The sequence below is a fragment of the Tachysurus fulvidraco genome, chromosome 15 (genome assembly GCF_022655615.1).
Source record: "Tachysurus fulvidraco isolate hzauxx_2018 chromosome 15, HZAU_PFXX_2.0, whole genome shotgun sequence".
In the NCBI taxonomy this organism is placed as follows: domain Eukaryota; kingdom Metazoa; phylum Chordata; class Actinopteri; order Siluriformes; family Bagridae; genus Tachysurus; species Tachysurus fulvidraco.
The window spans coordinates 1,562,458-1,576,354 of record NC_062532.1 but is presented as its reverse complement, the minus strand read 5'-3'; the positions used below and the strand labels follow the sequence as shown (position 1 = coordinate 1,576,354).

Sequence of the window (13,897 nt, the reverse complement as noted above, 5' to 3'; positions counted from 1 at the left end):
AAACCAGCCTCCCTTGCAATCAGTTTCTTGGTAACAGTGTTGTTGCCAAGTAACAGTGTGATGTGTGTATGCGTGTGTGTGTTGCATTTAGATCTGTATCTGATTACACAGTCATTCTGACATCCACTGCTTTCTGATTAGTCCATTTCAGGTGATAATTATAGCGCAGTTGAGGAAACTTAGAAAAACAAGGGGATCATTCAGGATTCCTGTCAGAGGCTCAGGTCTGTCTGTGGAATATGTTAATGTAAATTATTACACACACACACACACACACACACACACACACACACACACACACACACACACACACAGTGCTCTGTTCATTAATGAACACTAATAGGTAATATACACCATGTGATCTATAATAAATTATATATGATATAGAATGATACTGAGATTTTTTTTTATTTGTTATTAATTAGCTCCATCCCCAAGACATTCACAATTCCATATATTATAGCTGCAAAAGAGTAAATAATAATTTTTTACATTTTTTAAATTTACATCAATTACATCATCAGCAAAATGAATAACATTTAACTATTATTATTATTATTATTATTATTATTATTATTATTATTATTATTATTATTGATGATGAAAATTGATGATGGTGGAACAATTGATGGTGATGTGAATGAGATGTTTGTGTAGATGATGTAATATACAGCATTAAGGTGTGTAGAATGTTATTATAAAATGTTCTCTTTTTTGCCACAATCATGAGAAAATGTCTTTTTTTTCCAGGGATGCACCCACATTTTCTATGTTTTTGGTATCTAGACACAATTGGGGGGTGTAAACTTTTGCACTGCACAGTAAGAGAAGGGCAGTATGAAGGAAATCATACAGGTTCCAAATAATATTTCAGAAAACAAGGGTTAAATTTTGTTGTTTTTCCTCTGTTCATTCATAAAGGCCGAGGCGGTCCACCTACACCAAGAGAGGGTCTCTCTCTCTCTCTCTCTCTCTCTCTCTCTCTCTCTCTCTCTCACACACACACACACACACACACACACACACACACACACACACACACACACACACACACACACACATATTCTCAGATGACGTCAGAGATGACGCACAGCGCCCCAAGTGGCGCGCGGATCAAAGGCGATTCACGAGCATGGCTCAAAAAAATAAAAAAAATAAATGAAAAGAAAATATTTTTAGCAAGTGCTAGAGAAGGGAGGGTGGGAGTGAGTAAAGGAGGGAGCGAGTGAAGGGAGGGAGGATGGAGGCAGCTGCTCTTTGTCTATTACACAGTAGTGCTGCTCCTTGATTTGCTTCTTTTCTCCTCCTTGATCTGTCCATCATCCACCTCAGTGTTTATATGTTTAAGGTTCTCTTGTGCTTTCTTCAGCATGACCGCTTATGTTGAGTGCAAAGAAACACACACACAAACACACACACACACACACACACACACACACACACACACACACACACACACACACACACACACAGAGAGACACAGAGAGAAACACAGACACAGACACACAAACAGACACACACACACACACACACACACACACACACACACACACACACACACACACACACACACACACAGAGAGAGAGAGACACAGAGAGAAACACAGACACAGACACACAAACAGACACACACACACACACACACACACACACACACACACACAGACACAGAGACACACACACACACACACACACACACACACACACACACACACACACACACACACACACACACACACACACACACACACTGTGAAAAGGAGAAAGCTGGACAGATGGTATCACTACTAAATAACTGCCATATTTGTGTAAACACACAGCAGAAGAAAAGCAGAAGTGACACCTAATTATTTTAGAACACGTTGTGTATCGTTCTGCTTCATTCACTTGGTGTATAATGTTTATTCAATGTTGACGTTTTCCCGTAACATCATATTAATTCATTCATTAGTTTATTTGGGGGATTCATGCGTCACTATGACGTCATAACTAGTATTAAAGAATGTTCTGAACAGTGTTAAGGGGCAATAGATTTTTGTATGGAGGAGAAACTCGTGTTACTCGACCATAACAATCCAACCAATCATGTGTTAGGGGCGTGGCCGACTAGACTAACTAGTTGTAAACTTTAGCACTAGATGGCAGCAGAGGAACGCGCCTGAATTTCTGATTTTATTTCTAAGCAGGTCCCTGAAGTTCATAAAGACTTTATTCATAAAGTATGATCTCTTCTATAGAATCCTAACAAAACGACAGTGCAAAGCAGAGAAGGGACCAAAAGCTTGGTGTTCACTTCAACCTTTTTATGCAAAAAAAGTATACATAAAAAAAATACATATTCCTTTGTAAAATTTAGATATATAAATATTACATATATCAGAAAAAGAAAGAAACAAAGGTTCTGGGTATTAAATAATATAAATCTTCCAAACATCGTTTATCTAAATACACTAAAGTGAGGATCAACTTAATTCACCAACTTAATCTAGTCTCAAAGATTATTCTGAACACTATACCTAGAAGGGGGTTACAGGTTTTTACAGAAATCTAGGGATAATAATAATAATAATAATAATAATAATAATAATAATAATAATAATAATAATAATAATTAAAAAAATAGAAGTTAAAAAAAATCTCTTTCAGATTAAGTTTTCTAGAAACGTTTCTGTTTTCAGAGTATATAGAGTTATGGAAGTTCTCCATGTTCTCACAGAGTCAGCGTTTGTCCTGATGAAATCTTCTATCATAGAGAAGGTTATTGATCAACATCACTGTTATTTATAACTTATTAGTTATCCATTAAACCAGTTATATTTTAGGATACCTGATGATTCTTAATGGAGGATTACATCTAAACTCTTCCAGTTGCATCATTTTACTGCCTCGTGACTGGAAGTTCTTGCACTTCTGAGCACCAACACTTCCCCCAACCCCCATGCTGAGCTCTCAGACTCTCTCACAGCTCATCTTCGTTCAGTGGAAATGTGCTCCTTGGGGCATTCGTAACAGCTCTGCGTTTGATAAAAGAGTCACATCGAGGTGACTTAAGTAAGGAAGGTACAATAATGTAAAAAGAGGAGAGAGAAGATATCATTACTGGTGAAAAAGGAGTCTTCTGGGTGCTGATAGTCATCCACTTGAGACAAGTAAGGGAAGTTAAGAAGTTTTTCTTTTCTTTTTCTTTCTTTTTTTTTTTTAAGTTTCTCGAAGCCTGAATGCATTTCGCAAAAATTCTCTCTCCTCTGAGTTAATAAGGTGCTGAATGAAAGTAAAAAGTTTAGATGTGGTGTAATTAATTTTGGCAGGTTGTTTAAACTATTAACTTCAGCCATCTGAGTTCATGGGATAAATTATATATATATATAAATTTGGTATTTTGTATTACACTTATTTAAACTTTAGATAAGCCCCGTTATCTTGCTATATTTACGTTTGATTGACATTTAATTTAATTTACTTTTTTCACTGGCAGATCTCTGAGATTTGGCTGTAACAATATGTTTACTTTGCTCAGATGGAAGGAGTCTCCAGTGTCAGCATTTTGTTCTACCTGTTTTTTTTTTAAAAGTTAGAAGAGTTTGTGATTATTTTTTGTTTTTGTTTGTACTGAAAGTGAGAGAGAGAGAGAGAGAGAGAGAGAGAGAGAGAGAAGGAGAGAGAGAGAAGGAGTGAGTGAGTGAGTGAGTGAGTGAGAGAGGGAGAGAGAGAAGGAGTGAGTGAGTGAGTGAGTGAGTGAGTGAGTGAGTGAGTGAGGGAGGGAGGGAGAGAGGGAGTGAGTGAGTGAGTGAGTGAGTGAGTGAGTGAGTGAGTGAGTGAGTGAGTGAGTGAGAGAGGGAGAGAGAGAAGGAGTGAGAGAGAAGGAGTGAGTGAGAGAGGGAGAGAGAGAAGGAGTGAGTGAGTGTGTGTGTGAGAGAGAAAAGGAGTGAGAGAGATAGAGAGAGAGAGAGAGAGAGAGGGAGAGAGAGAGAGACAGTTAAGTTAGAGGACATATATTAAGAGAAGAACAGAGAGAGAGAGAGAGAAGGAGTGAGTGAGTGAGTGAGTGAGTGAGTGTGTGTGTGAGAGAGAGAGAGAGAGAGAGAGAGAGAAGGAGTGAGTGAGAGAGCGAGAGAGAGAGAGAGAGAGAGAGAGAGAGAGAAGGAGTGAGTGAGAGAGAGAGAGAGAGAGAGAGAGAGAGAGAGAGAGAGAGGGAGTGAGTGAGTGAGAGAGAGAGAGAGAGAGAGAGAGAGAGAGAGAGAGAGAGAGAGAGAAGGAGTGAGTGAGTGTGTGTGTGTGTGTGTGTGTGTGTGTGTGAGAGAGAGAGAGAGAGAGAGAGAGAGAGAGAGAGAGAGAGAGAGAGAGAGAGAGAGAGAGAGAGAGAGAGGCTGGTGAGAGAATGACCCTGTACAGCTACTATAACATAATCAATAAGAAGAATAAATTTAGTCTTTAAAGACGTTTTTAAGAGGAGAAAACGTCTCTCTGGCTGCTTGTCTTCCTGAGTCACTACGTCATGCCTTGTTACTATCTGTTCCTTTCACCACGATTCTGCAGCACTGTTGCTTTTCCTGTCATGTTCCCAAAGAAATTGATCCAAATGGATTCCCCCCTGCAGCTAGAGCTTTAACACACTCGAGCCAGTAAAAGAAAAGAAAGTGATGCTCTAAATATAGGCAGCCTGAAACACTGAGACTAAACGAGAACTTAATATCCGTGCCATATGGATAACGGCACAGAGATGGAGACTAAAGAGATTAATCTGGTGGCTGAAATGAATAGTATTATTAGATTGGCCAGCTGTTGGAGAACCGCCTAAATAATCATTATAGCATTACTCGGAGCTCGGGGGAATATTATTTTAAGCACTGCCTAAAGTGCTGCAGTAGTTTGTAGCTCATGAAGCTCCTTTTAAAGGTTAAGTAGCCTCATGGTGGCTGTGGCACAGGAACCGAGTGAAAGGCAGAAGAAAATAACCTTCGTGCGGCCGATAAATCGTTCAGCCGTGAGTTTCTGAATCAGAACCATAAAGCTAGGGGATATATACATTAAAGAGCCAGTGTGTCTCTGAATATGAATCATAGTGAAAGTTCATCTCGGAATCTGAATCATGGAGTCAGTGAGTCTCTGAATCTGAATCATGGAGTCAGTGAGTCTCTGAATCTGAATCATGGAGTCAGTGTATCTCTGAATCTGAATCATGGAGCCAACAAATCCCTGAATCTGAATTATAGTCGGAAACCAGTGAATTTCTGAATTCTGGAGCTAGTGAATCTGAATCATGGAGTCAGTGAATCTCTGAATCTGAATCATGGAGGCAACGAATCTCTGAATCTGAATCATGGAGACAACAAATCCCTGAATCTGAACCAAGGAACCAGTGAATTTCTGAATATTGGAGCTAGTGAATCTGAATCATGGAGGCAACGAATCTCTGAATCTGAATCATGGAGGCAACGAATCTCTGAATCTGAACCAAGGAACCAGTGAATTTCTGAATATTGGAGCTAGTGAATCTTTAAACATGAATCATTGTGTCACCGAATCTCTGAGTCATGGCACCAGTGAATCTGTGAATCAGAATCACACTGGAAGTGATTCAATTCTGACTCATGGAGCCAGCAAATCTTTGAATCTGATATAAGGAACCAATGAATTTCTGAATCTTAGAAACTCATGTTGAATCTCTGAATCATGGCACCAGTGAATTTATGAATCAGAATCACATTGGAAGTTAATCGCTGAATCCGATTCGTGGAACCAACAAATCTCTGAATCTGAACTAAGGAACGAGTGAATTTCTGAATCATGGAGTCAGTGAATCTCTGAATCTGAATCATGGTTGAGGCAAATCTCTGAATCTGAATCATAGAGTCAATGAATCTCTGAATCTCATTTATGCACAAATGCATCTCTGTATTTGAATCATAGAGTCATTAAATTTTTTAATCTTAATTATAGAGGAGGTAAATCTCTGAATTTGAGTCATAGAGTCAGTGAATCTCTGAATCTCATTTATGCACAAATGCATCTCTGAATTTGAATCATAGAGTCAGTGAATCTCTGAATCTGAATTATGGAGGAGGCGAATCTCTGAATTTGAGTCATAGAGTCAGTTATTATCTAAATCTGATTGATGGAGCAAGTGAATCTCTATGAATCTGTATTGGGTCCGACAGAAACGCCTGAGCAATTTATTTTCCATTAGCAGGCAGACAGTCACTTCGTCTATTGATGTTCTGATCCATGGTGTCACATCAGTGCTCTGTGGGGTCAGAGTTCATCCGAGGGTAGTGACGGCCGGTCTACTGAAAAACGCTTTGTAATCCGAACACAGCTTAACTGCAGAGTGGCAAAGATGGCCGATGACATGGCAACCTTTAACATGCCACTGGGACTCTCTCTGTCTCGCTTCTCTCAGACTCCCTCATTTCAGCTATTATAGAATACTAACACATTGTGGTCCTTTTTCTAGAGATATGAACCTTAAAAATTTTTTTAAACAAATCTTGTTGCCATGGTGCCAAATACACCAAGTACAATGTCCTGGTATTGGTTTGTTGCACCAAGAGACCAACTGACACAATGCTCCCAACACCATGCTTCATAAATCTTGTTTCTAAAGTTACAAGACATGGAAATATGTTCCACGTATCCAGGGGTGGTTCTAGAGGCGGAGCAAGAGGGGCCCTGGCCCCTGCTGAAATCTGATTGGCCCCTGATTGGCCCCTGTTCCATCAATCGTCGATTAGAACGTTCCTAAGGAATAACTTCAGAAATGTATTTGCACCGTACTGAATAAGTAATTTTGTGTTTTTGAATGTACTCTGTACTTGGCCCCTGAATGTAACATGTGGCCCCTTAATGGCCCCTGTTACAGAAAAATCCTAGAACTGCCACTGCACGTATCGCATATCTAATATCAGGAAACGTATAGAGAACCGAACGATGAAAGATTTTTCTGTTAATTCAATTCAATAAAAGATTACGCTTTAATCAACGGGCAGCTTTACAGAACTTAAGAAATATAGTACAAAAAGTTTACGTTTAATATTAGACTGATATTTAAGTGTGTTTGTATTTATCCCTAAATGAACAAGTCTGAGGTGATTGAGGTAAACCAGAGGAACCAGACTCAAAAGGTAACCTCATCCTCATTTGGGTGACACTGGAGGGTGTGATTATAAACTGTTATGAACACTAGAGAGTGTTATTATGTTCGTATATCAATGTCCTTTCTAATCTGTAGTAGGATTTATAAGTAAGCATGAGGTATATTAGAATAAATATGGCTGACATCAAACGAACAGAATTTAGCATGCATGGGTTTCACAGCGTTAGCATTAGCGTTAGCCCCAAACTCTGTATTCTGTGTAAATTTGTAGGATCTTGTCAGTGGGGGCAGAGTTTATGAAGCCTGCGTGGACCCCGCAGATTTGCTCTTTGTATTATTATTATTATTATTATTATTATTATTATTATTATTATTATTATTATTATTATACTCGGGGTCACGGTGGCTTAGTGGTTAGCACGTAGCATGTTCTCACACCTCCAGGGTTGGGGGTTCGATTCCCGCCTCCACCTTGTGTGTGTGGAGTTTGCATGTTCTCCCCGTGCCTCGGGGGTTTCCTCCGGGTACTCCGGTTTCCTCCCCCGGTCCAAAGACATGCATGGTAGGTTGATTGGCATCTCTGGAAAATTGTCCGTAGTGTGTGACTGTGTGAGTGAATGAGAGTGTGTGTGTGCCCTGTGATGGGTTGACACTCCGTCCAGGGTGTATCCTGCCTCGATGCCCGAAGACGCCTGAGATAGGCACAGGCTCCCCGTGACCCGAGAAGTTCGGATGAGCGGTAGAAGATGAATGAATGAATGAATGAATGAATGAATGAATGAATGAATGAATGAATTATTATACTCGTACATTTTGCTGCTAGGCAACAATCAGGGAAATTGGTATCATGTATATCCAGATCAGATGACAAGAAAAAGACCGGAGGTGTTAAGATGTTCTACAGTCTCACAACATTAATTTTTCTTGAGTTCCTCAAGCTCCTTAAACTCTCTCAGCCTGATGGATGAGAATTTGTTCCTGGCGTAATTAAACGGTAATTAACGTACACTTTTGATGCCTGAGGCTCATCCTCACCTGGCACACACGGGACCCGATATGGTGCCGCAGCTGTTTCCTCCACCTTACAGTGCACCATTTAGTTGATGAACACACACACACACACACACACACACACACACACACACACACACACACACACACACACACACACACACACACACACACAAAACCTGTCCACAACAGGAATTTGTTTCCTTCACCCAGCCTTCCTGAGACCAGAGTGACAAAAAGCCTAATTAGACTTGACTGTTGGGCATCGATTAATTTATTTCTGGAGGATTCTGATTTTATTTATCAAGTCCTAATCAGTTTGGGTCCTGAATTTGATTAACACTAATCATACAAGCTTGAGTTTTACATTATTCACACCGGAGGCCTGCGTTTGTCTTGCATAAATGAACCCGGCGTGATACCTCAGAGACTGAGATGTCCAGGAAGCTGATAAACAACCAGCTGCGGTGGGAGGGGGGAAAAAACCATCAAAGTATTTTTGCATTAAAAAAAAGATGAATTCTAGAATAAATTGGCTTTGAAGGAATATTAGAAATGTTCACACAGGAGACACGCAGGAGAATCTAGGAAATCTAAGAAAACTAGAAAAAACTAAGCACATATTTCTACTCTTATAGCATTTCATAGTATTGTTATGCATAAAGATCATTAATACATCATTAAAAAAGGTTAAAAAACTCACAATTCAAAATTAAAAAGAAGCAGGAAGAAAGTATGGATATAAAATACGATTAAACACAATAAAATAATAGAAATCGGAAGTATATTGTGCAAAAAAAAATTTGTAAATATGCCTGAAATTGTATAGAATTTAATCGGTTTATGAGTATTTTTGTCAACTATCTATCTATCTATCTATCTATCTATCTATCTATCTATCTATCTATCTATCTATCTATCTATCTATCTATCTATCTATATTTTTTTATATATATTATTTATATAATATTTATATAATTATATAAATATAAATATATTATATATTTCTTTATATTTTATACTTTATTTATTATTTATATTTGATATATTATTTATTTTATGTATTATGTATTTCTTTTTTAGACGAATAACTTCAAATCCTGTGTAAAAGTAAAACTCGACAAGGTTGTAAAGTCGTAAAAAAAAAATTCCATCAAGGCTGCGTGTCTATTATTGTGCAAATTTATACAAAGTGATTGTGAACCGACCTCGAAGGCATCATAGAACACGTCAGCGTTATTAACAAATGAGTAACAAATGAGCCTGTGTGTATATGTGTGTGTGTGTGTGTGTGTGTGTGTGTGCGTGCGTGTGTGTGTGTGTGTGTGGACAGCTGTCATTTGGAGGATGGAGGTTCATCGATCTCCGTGAGTGGAGTGGATGTGTAGTGGAGTCATTGGAGGCTAGAGAGAAGGTGTCCATTCAGTTCGTGTTAATAAACATATCGATCGTGTGTCAGCGCTGGAAATGAGCACATTGTTGGAAACGTCCTTGTACGTCAGCTGACTTCACTGAATTGGATTTTTTTTCCTTCTCATTAGTTCAGGTTTGGTTAATGAAAGCTTACACGCATCGGGAGGGAAGACTTAAGGTCTTGGTGATGCTGATGATGTCCATGAGGTCTCAATAACTCGTTAAACACAAGCAGAAAAAATAAAAAAGAAAGAAATCAGCGATAGACTGAAGGAGTACTGAAGGACTTACTGACTTTCCTCCTAAATGATTTCCTTTCTTACTGAATTTCTTACTTACTGACTTAATTTACTGACCTTCTTATTTACTGACCTACCGACCTTCTCACTTACTTACTGACCACCTTGTTTTCTTGCTAACTGACTTACTGACTTTTTCTTGCTAACTTCCTTTCTTACTAACCTACTTTACTGACCTTCTCATTTGCTGACATACTGACTTACTGACTTTCTTCCTTACTGACTAACTGAATTTCTTAATGACCTTCTTACTTACTAAAATACTGACTTTCCTTTTTCCGTCCTTACTGACTTACTGAATAACCTACATACTGACTTTGTACTGAACAAATGAATTCTTTACTTGATGACTTTCATACTTACTTTCTTTATTCACTTTCCTCCTTACTAACTTACTGAAATTCTTACTAACCTTCTTACTGACCTACTGACTTTCTGATTTCTGTCTTTACTGACTTACTGACTGACTTACATACTGACTTACTGACCTACTGAACTCTTTACCTGCTGACTTTCTTACTTACTGACTTTCGTTATTCACTTTCTTCCTTACTAACTTATTGACCTTCTTACTGAACTACTGACTTTCCTATTTCCGTCCTTACTGACTTACTGAATGACTTACATACTGACTTTGTACTGAACAAATGAACTCTTTACTTGCTGACTTTCATACTTATTGACTTTCTTTATTCACTTTCTTCCTTACCAACTTACTGAAATTCTTACTAACCTTCTTACAGACCTACTGACTTTCTGATTTCCGTCCTTACTGACTTACATACTGACTTTTTACTGACCTACTGAACTCCTTTCCTGCTGACATTCTTACTTACTGACTTACTTAATTATTCACTTACCGACTGACTTTTCTTTAATTCCTTACATGCGTATTTCTTTATTTCCTTACTGATTACTTCCTCACCTATTTGGTTCATTACTTCACATTCTTACTTCGCACTCCCTTGACGCTGACTGCAAAATATTTCAAACAATGAAACAATGAAAGATTCCGCAAGGCGAGGTTTTTTTTTATTAACGTTGCGTAACATCGAATTCAAATAAACTCAATGTCCAACTGTGTATTTTTTAAGAACTCAATTTAAAGGTATTGTATTCACTCTGTCTATCATTTCACCTGCCAAAGGTTAGCGGAACGGTTTAACCTTTAAGAACCGTGCAGGACCTTCCAGGATTGTCCGTTTTGAAAAATGTTATCTACCCGCAATGTTATAACATGACGAGGAGGTCGAAGGAATGTGTGCATTAAAAAAAACAAAAAAAAAAACTAGAAAAACAAAAAATTTTTTAATTGAATTTTTTTTTTCGCTAATTGCCAGCATTGATTTACAATGATGGATCCAAGGAATCCAGCAATGATTTTCCCTTCATTAGGACACTGCTGGTTTAATTTGTTTTATCTCCAAGACTGAAATCGAGCTCGTGAACCCGACGTCCCACGCGGTCGGATGAAATAAAAGTTTTTTTTCAGTATGTAAAACTCAAAAGGAACAAGTGAAATCCTCTATATGTCTGCACTGAGAGATGATCGCCTCATCCTTGCCGTCTCACTCCGTTATTTTAATCGGAACGATTCCCTCGGCTTTCGGAGGTGACCCTCGTCAAGCGGGACGGATCGTTTCTCCTTATCGCTTTAATCTGTGGATAAAGTCTAAGACGGTTTGCGGTTCACGAACAGTAACAAATGCTGAGACGGCGCTCGTTATTTGACCTTTCGCTGTCAAATTCCCCCCAAGCCGAGGAATAGACCACAATGGAGGTTATGATGTTCTAGGAAAACAACTAATCTAGAAAAGTTCTAGTTCTAGAAAAATCTACCTTGTAATATTTCTCAGTTTCACCCACATTTCTGCTAATGCACACGTAATGAACAACCGATGATGAATTATTATTATTATTATTATTATTATTATTATTATTATTATTATTATTATTATTATTATTATTAGATAAAGCTTCTTCATCTTGACATCACTTACAACAAAATATTAGAAAGAATATACAGTATTTATTTCTTCTTTTTTTCCCCATTGTTTTTTGGCTTTGTCATTTGTTGCCCTACTGTAGTGCAAAAACTCAAATATTATATATATATAATAAGCAAAAATTATCTGCCAACAGAACAGGTAAATAATTACGAGAATTATTTTCTCAATATAGAGGGGGGCACGGTGGCTTAGTGGTTAGGACGTTCGCCTCACACCTCCATGGTCGGGGGTTCGATTCCTTTTGTGTGTGTGGAGTTTGCATGTTGTCCCCGTGCCTCGGGGGTTTCCTCCGGGTACTCCGGTTTCCTCCCCCGGTCCAAAGACGTGCATGGTAGGTTGATTGGCATCTCTGGAAAATTGTCCGTAGTGTGTGAGTGTGTGAGTGAATGAGAGTGTGTGTGTGTGTGCCCTGCGATGGGTTGCCTGATGACGCCTGAGATAGGCACAGGCTCCCCGTGACCCGAGAAGTTCGGATAAGCGGTAGAAAATTAATGAATGAGAGAATAATTTCCCAATATATAGAAAAAGTACATAAATTTAGCATAAGAATTAGCATTTAGCATTAGCATTTAGATAAAATAAAAACAAAGCTTTATACCCCAGAATTTTACAACGAAGTTCTGAATATTGTGCTTATAATAAATGTATGTATTTCAAAGAAAGGTTGAATCCGCCGCACCTTCGACCGAATCAGCTGTTGAAATGAAAATGAACACCGGAGTTCTGACAGAGAAGAAGGAGATGATTTGATGAAAGGATAGATGAAGGTGTCAGGGTTTCAGGGTTAAAATGAACAACATTGCTTCCTCAGCAGCAGATCTACTCCGTCGGACCGTAAAACATGACGACATCATGTGTCCTCATCAGGATCCACGGGCTGGTCCAATATGTGTGTGTGTGTGTGTGTGTGTGTGTGTGTGTGTGTGTGTGTGTGTGTGTGTGTGTGTGTGTGTGTGTGTGTGTGTGTGTGTGTGTGTGTTACTGCAGTGATTGAGAGCGACTGATGAAGCGAGAGGGAATGTAATCAAAGAAGCCCAAGAGGGTATTAATCACCCTGACAGCTTTGCAGGCATGATGGTACGAAATATAACACCATCTGTATCACAGGTGCGCAAAGTATTGTTGGGTTTTTTTGGCACAGGGGTGTATAAACTTCTGAAACCTGAAGCAAATGGTTTGCCACAACGGAGAAGCTCAAAGGTAATACGCTGTTATTGAATTGAATTCTTTCTGGATTTGGGTTTGCATTAGAAGCCCATTGTGAAACATCACAATGTGTTTGGAGATTTTTAATGCGAACAATTCTTTACAAGTTTCATTGATGCGAGCATTCGATGACTCCGCCGAGTTCTGACGAGACCCTCACCGAGTAAAGTGGGGATTAATCACAGATGCAGCTAAGAGTAATGCTGAACATGATATGATATGATACTACCACCACCATGCTTCATAAACCCCCATTAAACCCATTTGTACTCCAGGTTATAACGCAACAATATGTGGAAAAGTTTAATGGGGGTAAAAACTTTTGCAAGGCGCTCTATATATCCGAGCAGGATTTATGTATATTATTCAGAAATGTATATATGAGCTGCCCTTTAATCTAATATATCAGGATACAATCCGGTATGCGATGATAGTGTGTGTGTGTGTGTGTGTGTGTGTGTGTGTGTGTGTGTGTGCGTGTGTGTGTGTTTTAGAGGTCTTCTCGGGTCTAAAGAAATGTAACCTGACCCGAAGTGACCCGAATCACTTTTTACCCGAGACCCGTGCATAATTTATTTATTTTTTTAAGAAAGACCCGACCCGAGATAAACCTGAAAAAATTAGACCCGACCCGACCCGTGGCATTTTTTTAACCCGACTGGACCCGAATGTTGCGTAACTACACTAAAGTAACCGCTACACAGTGGATTAAAAATTGATTGACAGGTCTGTTTCAACGAAAATTAGCTTACCGCCAGCTACACGTCACCAGGTACATGTCGCAAGCGGTCTTGGCAAATAGATGAGAGGTTGGAAAAGGACTCGAGTCGATGCACACACACGAGATACAGTAGTTCGGGTCTTCT

General features: G+C 38.9%; 1 long non-coding RNA gene across 1 annotated transcript in view; it reads left to right on the top strand.

Annotated features, from left to right (window-relative positions):
* The window catches only part of LOC125138663, a 79,065-nt gene that overhangs the window by 17,389 nt on the left and 47,779 nt on the right, over positions 1-13,897 (top strand). The gene's annotated exons all lie outside the window — the stretch shown is intronic.